We start from the raw sequence: 8,408 nt of genomic DNA on the forward strand, positions 1-8,408 counted from the left end.
GCAGAGCATTTTCTCATGTGCATGTTGGCCATGTCTATGTCTTCCTCTGTGAGATTTCTGTTCATGTCTTTTGCCCATTTCATGATTGGATTGTTTGTTTCTTTGGTGTTGAGTTTAATAAGTTCTTTATAGATCTTGGAAATTTCTCTGCTTTTAATTGAGACTCTCTTCTTCTGGATAGTGTTGGGTGCAGTACTGTAGCCATTTTGCCACCAGGAGGAAAACCAGGAATCTATGTAGCCAGCACAGAGAAGGGTGCAGCTAGGAGAAATGCAGAGAAATGTACAGAATCCACAGATTCAGCTAACTTTGGAAACCGCCTTATTTCTGGAACTTCCAGTTACTTAAGCCAATTAATTTACTTATTTTTAAGCCAGTTTGCATACTGGGTTTTCTGTTATCTTCAACATAGAGATCTCTACCCAAGAGAAATATTCCCATTCCATGCAGCTTATGAAAGTGTCACAGGATTTTGTGTTAATCTTATTTGTTTGTAGTCCTAAAAACTTCTTGACATTTGGACAGAACCTCCTCTCTCTTCTTCCTATTAGTGTCTCTTGGTAGCTGCCTCTTTGGGTCACTGCCTAGCAATCTGTTTAAAAAGGGAGACCCTGTCCCAACCCTTCAGAACTCAGGACCCAAGGCAGTCACCACTCTTCATGATACTCCTAGGTGTTTTTACCCTATCCTAGTTCTTGTCACTACCATTTTTTTGCATGTGGCATCAGGCATCTGTGTGTGACATCCCAGGCTTGCAGCTCTTCGTTGATTGCCTTCAGAAAAATCCAAGATTAATATGGTTGACAAGACTCTCTGTGTTCCGTTCTGTGTCCAACTCCCCAGGCTCATCCTGAACCATCCTCCCCTTCCCACTCTCCTTTCTAGTCACACTGTTTTTCTACTATCTCTTCTGAGGACCCATACACTTTTGTTTCCAAACTTTCTTCTGCCTGGAATCCTCTCGTTTCCAAGGTGTACCTACAGTGCTCTTGTTCCCCCTTCAGGTCTCAGCCCCATGGTTGCTGCTTCAAAGATGACTTACTTGACTACCCCCCGCCATAAGACCAGTTTAGCTCCTGTATTACAAGCTGCCACACACCACATCCTTCCCTTTTCATAGCACTTCTCTTACTTGCAGCAACTGAGTCTAGATTCGTAAGCACACTGGAAGCTCCATGAAGGCTAAGACCAGGTGTTTTGCTCAGTCCCCAGTGCAGTGTCTGGCATAGAGCTTGTTCTTGATATATCTGGCTCATGACTACATTAATATTTTTGGCTATTTTTTAAATTGAAGCTATTGGAAGCTATTGACACTACCCAGATATAAATGCAGAGTACATCTCTAATGACTCATGTCTAGTGACTTGCAGAGAATGTTGGGTAAAACACTAATAAATTCTTATTCTCTGACTCTCCATTTTCTGGGCAACATGCAGAGCATCAGCTTTATATGACATCCATTTATATCTTACAATATATCAGACTTTCAACCAGGCCCTCAACATATTGCCTTTCCAACTTCTGAAGTTCTTCAAAGGTCATTTTATTAATCTCACTCTGCTGATGAGAAAGCTGAGGCAAAGAAAAATAACTTCACTTGCTCATTGTGTGGGAATCTAGTGCCACCATTGCAGACCATCATGTTCATTTTCAGACCTGAACAACAATTTCTCCTGAGTCTACATGAGTGAAGAATCTGTGTTACTCAGGTTACCACGACTCCAGGTGTATGTGTGTGCAAGTGCATGTATGTGGATATGCACTGCTATGGACTGAATTGTGTTCACCTCAAGTTCCTATTTGGAAGCACCAATCCTCAGTGTGATGGTATTTGGAGATGGGGCCTTTGGGATGGGGTATTTGGGGCCCCAGATGAAGTCATAAGGAAGAGAATCAGAGAGAGCACTATCTCTCTCTCTGTCTCTCTCTGCCATGTGAGGACACAGTGAGAAAGTGGTCATCTGCAAGCAAGGAAGAGAGCTCTTACCAGAACCTGACCATGCTGGTACACTGATCTTGCATTTCTAGCTTCCAGAACTACGAGAAGAGAAATTATTTGTATCTGTTTTTCAAGATTCCAGTTATGGAAGCTAAGCTAAGTAAGACATTTGCTTACAAGAAGTCTACTTCACATCTCCATCCAACTGATATCATCAACCCCATGCCTTAAAACTATTTCAAAGACTTCCCATCACTCTTAGGGGAAAAAAAATATTAAGATTTCTCCCAATAAAATTATCAAATATCTGGACTAACATTCTGGAATAAATTTTAATATTCAAACTATTAAAAATGGTGAAAATGGCTAAACACATTCAGAAAATAAAACATCACTCACTTTTGTGTCAATATAATTTCATAACATGTTTGAGTGGAAAACTTATGTTTAAAATTTCATTGATCAGAGGGATAGTGACTGTCTCATTTTTTTGTAGCCTCAGCTGTACAGACTCCCAGAGTTCATGTGTGTCAGAGTTCTATCACAGGTTAACCAGATGTCAATTTGCCTGAGGAAAACCCTGTGAGTGAGGGTTTATTCTAAGGAGAAAAGAAATCAGGGAAATAGGCTCCTTTGAGTGATTTTCTGTAAATGTTTGAGTCATGATAGCAGCAGGGCCATTCTGAATTTAGTAGAACCTCTGCAATTGAGCCAAGCCAAGTATGCCAATAGTCTCGTGTGTGAGTCCTTTGTTGAAGAGCGAACAATACATGAAAACGGAATGAGCCAGTTCAGTAAAACATTTTAAGAGAAGGAGGCATGAATAGTATTAGATCAAGTCCCTTCCAAGAGAGTATAATACATGGAAGGGACAGACCTTCCATCCACTTCCTTACATACCCTGGGCAGTGAGGGCCCCAGAAAGCAGAGCTTGGCAGCAGATGCCTATGCATGGTAGCACCATAGCACGGTAGCTAGTTACTGCAGTTGTGCCTAACAGAACTAGTGGCATTCAGTAGATGATGGGCAGAAGACAGTGCCCATCTTCCTAGAAGTGCCTGGTCTCAAGGTCAGGCATAGAGATGGTGCCAGAAAGGAGAATAGATATGGAGGAAAGGCAAGCTTCATGTGGGACTTAATGAGACAGTTAACTTATTTATGAAGACATGTGAGAGACACTACCATGAGAGAGCATACGTAGGGTAGATTTTCTGGGTTCTGAAGTCTATGTGAGTAAAAAAGATGGCAGGAAGGAAGGGTTGAAGATGAGTTAAAGAACCTTCTCTACTTCTAGTTAGGTGACTGGAGGAGAAGAATGTGTAACGATGTGAAGATCATGGGAAAAAATCCAAAAGCATAGACATGGAGCTCTGGAAAATTTCCCCCTTTCCTTTAAAAATTAAGTTCTTCCTTAGAATTTAATGAATTTAAAAATTAATTTAATTCATTTTTATTCCCTAATTTAAAAATTAAATAATTTAATTAATTGTAAAAATAAAATAGCCGCTAATGGAATCCAGGGAACTGGGACTCATAACTGAAAGGAAGTGGGGAAATGAGAATGATGGACTTGAGGGGATTCTTATATAACCTGAGGGAAGTAAAGAGGATCTGAGTTTCCAGGTAGAAGCATGGAAAGATGCCCCCTAAAATGGAACTACAAGGTAGATTATGCCTAAATATTAACCAAGAGAACAGTGGCAACCAATATGGAACAAACGTGCCTTCCTGTAGATGTTTTTGCAAGAAAGGAGTTCTGCAGCGATGTCCATTATAATTAATTTGGTTGTCTGAATATTCTATGGAGTATTAGTAATGTTGAAGTCCGTCCAACATTCCTGGAGAATTTTCATTCACATAATAAAAATTCAAGCTGGGACATGGGCAATGTGACAACCCAGGAAAGCCCACAGGATCCGACAGCCTAGACTTCATTTGCGCAGAGGATAATCTTTGAAAAATTAGTCGGGGATTTGGTGATGTACAAATTCAACTGAAGTGACAGATTTATGTGGCTTATAATGATTCTGGTTTTGAAACACAACATGAAATGCCAGACAGTGAGTGTTTGGAGACCACCAGCATTGGAGAGGCCTCTCCACGAGGCTGCCACATTATTTATATTAAGTCCTTTTCTGCACACTGAGCAGTTTCATTTTCAAAGGGAAGATCAGGGTCCTTGATTTCTAAACTACAATACTACGCTGACCTCAGAGACATTCGCTTTCCCAACACACCAGGCCTTCACTGATTCTAGGGTTGAATTTGGGCAGAAGACACACCACACACTGTTTGATTGCAGTTGTTTGACTTTGTTTTATTTACAAATCATAAGCACAGTTGGGCCGCTGAGCACATCTCTCACTAAGGCTCTTGCCAGCCCAGAGCAGATGGAGACATAAATCAGGTCCGAAGGCTCTTCCTCTGCACACAGTCACATCAGACGGTTTTGTGTCTTGGGTCCCTTTGTTTCCTGTAATTAGCTTCTCTTTCTCTCCCCCTATGTGCATGCATGGGACCTCAGAGAGACCAACATTCTCCAATTTGGGGATAAAAGCAGGGCCAATCAGTTGGTCATGGATGAATTCATGCCCCATAGGGTTTCAGCTTCTTGGTTTCTCCTGGAATTTTGGGCCATTCGAATGTAATATATTTTATTTTCTGGTCATTTCCAATTGGGCCATGCAAAATTTGTACTTCTTTTCTTGGGAGGTTTCAAGTATTTTTCTCTTAGTAAATAGGCCTGGACTTTGCGTTGTTCTAATTACCTCATCTGAAATAGAAAATCTTGTATGGTGGTTGGTTTTGTTTTGTTTTGTTTTTTATCTACTTCACGTTTTTCTTTCTAAGTCAATTCTTTGATGGTATTGTTTACATACAATAAAATGTATCCATTTTTAGTGTTATAGTTTGATGAGTTTTGACAAGTGTATATACCCATGAAACTACCACCATAATCAATATGCAGCTTTTCCATCACCCTCAGAAAGTTCCCTCTATCTCTTTGCAGGCAACCATTGGTCTCTGTTGTCATGAGGGGGTATCTCTCCCTCTCTCTCTTCTAGAGTTTCCTGTAAAGGGACTCACACAGGGTATAAACTCTGAATCTGGCTTCTTACACTGAATGTAAGTGTTTTGAGATTTATCTTTCTTTAAAAAAACAAAACAAAACAAACCTTCTCAGTAGTTCCTTTCTATTGGCAAGTACTATTCCTTTGCAGGAATATAGCATAATTTGCTTATTCTTTCACCTATGGATGGATGTTTGGGTTGTTTCCAGTTTGGGGCTATTATGAATAAAGCTATTAATAATATTTGTGTACGAGTTGTTTTGTTTTTTCACAATTTACAGGGCACTTTATTTATGTATTGAGGTATACTTAACAATGTTGTATTAGTTTCAGGTGTATAATATAATGATTCAGAAATTCCATACCCTTCCCAGTACTCATCAAGACAAGTGTATTCTTTTTTAAAACTTATTTTATTTAAATTCGATTAGTTAACACACAGTATATCATTAGTTTCAGATGTAGAGTTCAGTAATTCATCAGTTGCATATAATACCCAGTGCTCATTACATCATGTGCCTTCCTTAATGCCCATCACCCAGTTACCCCCTCTCCCCACCCAAGACAAGTGTATTCTTAATCCCCTTTATCAGTTTTGCCCTTCCCCAACTCTCTCCCCGGGGAACCACCAATTTGTTCTTTATATTTGAAAGTCTGTTTTTCGGTCTGTCTCTTCTTCCTCTGTTCCTTTGTTTCTCAAATTCCACATATGAGTGAAATCATATGGTATTTGTCTTTCTCTGATTGACTTCTTTCACTTAGCATAATGTCTCTGGGGCCGAGTTGTTTTTTTTAATGAACTTTTTCATTTCCCTTGGGTAAATGCCTGGGAGTGGAATTGCCGGGTCATATGGTGACTGTATATTTAACTTTTGATAGGGAACTGTCAAACAGAGCTCCAAAATGCTTGCACCAAAATGCTTGCATTTTGCACTCCCTTCAGCCACAGACATGTTTTAGATGCTCCACAATGCTCATCAACCACACCTGTTAAATAAGTGTGGAGCAAGATATTTCGAAATGTCAAACCCTGGATGTAAATAAATGCCTCCTCTTCCATGTTTAATTGCTATCAATTTCTACCTCTAAGTTTACACTTAATAAATATGTGTGCAAGCACAGGAGGAGAGGAGCAGAGAGAGGGAGAGAGGGACAAGCAGACTCTGCACCTAGCATGGGTTCCAACATGGGGCTTGGTCTCATGACCCTTAGATCACGACCTGAGTCAAAACCAAGAATCAAATGTTTAAGTGACTGTACCACCCAGGTGCCCCCATTCTGAGGTTTACTAAGAATAGAATGCATTTTTGTTTATTAAGATGACTTTTAGGGCGTTCAGTAGAGTATGAAAGTTTCCTTTGTATTGATCATTTATGTCAAATGGATTCCTGCTCTTTCTAGATAGATATTTTTTCCATTCTGTTTCCCACATGGTTATTTATGGGGAATACTATTGGTTTTTTAATGTTAACTTAAAAACTCATCATCATCATAATTTTCTAACTTTTTTGATATTTAGTAATTTTTCAGTTGATTCTCTTGGGCTTCCAAGGCTAAAATTGCCCTTTATAAAAAAACACGTAATTTTGCCTCCTTTCTTTCTAAATTGTACTATTTCTATTTCTTCCTTTCATCTCCATGCACTGCCTAATGCAGCCGGAATGATGACGACTAACGAGGAGAGTGAAGTCCTTGTTTCATTCCTGGCTTCATTTCTGCTTCTAATTTCTTACCTGTCAGCATGATGCTGATAAGGTTCTCAGATATCAATTTATTTTGCATTTAAGGAAATACCCATCTATTCTTGATTTAACAAGAGTGAATGTCAAAATTTATTGAAGACTTTGTTGGCAATTTTTTCTTTGTCCTAACAATGGATGTCTTGCTATTTACATCTTTAATTGAGTTTCTAATACTCAGCCCTCTCAGTTCAAGAATGAGTATCAGCTGATTCATTGGCTCGAATCTAATTTCTACTTGAAAAGAGCCCAGATGTCCATCAACAGATGAAGAGATGAAGATGTGGTATACACACACACACACACACACACACATACATGGAATACCACTCAGCCATCAAAAAGTGTGAAATCTTGCCATTTGCAATGATGTGGATGGAACTAGAGGCTAATATGTTGTTTAATTTTAGATTTTTATGCTAATATTAATTTATGATTACTTATCTCTTTTTGAGTTATATTTTTCAGGTTTTAGAATTAATGTACTTATGGATTTCAAAATAAATCCTTATTAAGCATTTATCTAATAAATACTCCCTCCCGTACATATGCTTTGAAAGACACAATTAATTTTATCCAGTCCTTAAAGATTTAATAGTCAACATCTATGATGTTGTCTGGCTGGTGTTTTTTAATACTAACAATTGGTCTATTAAATTTCCTTTGTCTTCTGAGTTAGGTTTATTCATATATTATAGAAAATTATCTGTTAAACCCAGGTATTCACATTAATTTTCAGAGAACCAATAAAATATTACCTTATACATATTTTGGTTTTTTTTCCCAATAAATGTGTCATTTCTACAATATTTTATTTTCTTAAAAAACATAGTTATTTGATTAACTTTTTGAATTTACCAATGTTCTATATTCTAATTTATTAGCTGCATTTTCTCCTTACCAATTCACTGTTCTATATGGATATCCAGTTGTTCCAGTACAATTTTTGAAAATATTTTTCTTTCCTAATTTAATAGCTTTGGTTCCTTTGTCAAAACTAATTGACTTAGTTCAAGGTAGTACCACTTGTTTATTTTTGTTTTAGTTGCCTTGCTATTTGGTGTCAAACACAAAAAATTATCACCAATACTTATGTCAAAGAGATTACTCCTTATGTTTTCTTTTTTTTTAAAGATTTTTATTTATTTATTCATGATAGACACAGAGAGAGAGAGAGAGAGAGAGAGAGAGAGAGGCAGAGACACAGGCAGAGGGAGAAGCAGGCTACACACCAGGAGCCCAACGTGGGACTCGATCCTGGCACTCCAGGATCGCATCCCGGGCCAAAGGCAGGTGCCGACCGCTGAGCCACTCAGGGATCCCCTCTCCTTATGTTTTCTTTAGGAGTTTGTTTCAGTTCTTAAATCCAAGTCTTTAATCCATTTTGAGTTGACTGTTGTGTATGGTGTCAAATAAGCATCCAGTTTCATTCTTTTGCACAGAGCTCTCCAACACCATTTATTTATTTTTTATTTTTTTAAAGATTTTATTTATTTATTCATGAAAGACAGAGAGAGAGAGAGAAAGAGAGAGGGAGAGAGAGGCAGAGACACAGGCAGAGGGAGAAGCAGGCTCCATGCAGGGAGCCCGACATGGGACTGGATTCCAGGTCTCCAGGATCACCTGGACTTAGGGTGGCGCTAAACTGCTGAGCCACCC

The sequence above is a fragment of the Canis aureus genome, chromosome 3 (assembly GCF_053574225.1).
Source record: "Canis aureus isolate CA01 chromosome 3, VMU_Caureus_v.1.0, whole genome shotgun sequence".
Taxonomy (NCBI): domain Eukaryota; kingdom Metazoa; phylum Chordata; class Mammalia; order Carnivora; family Canidae; genus Canis; species Canis aureus.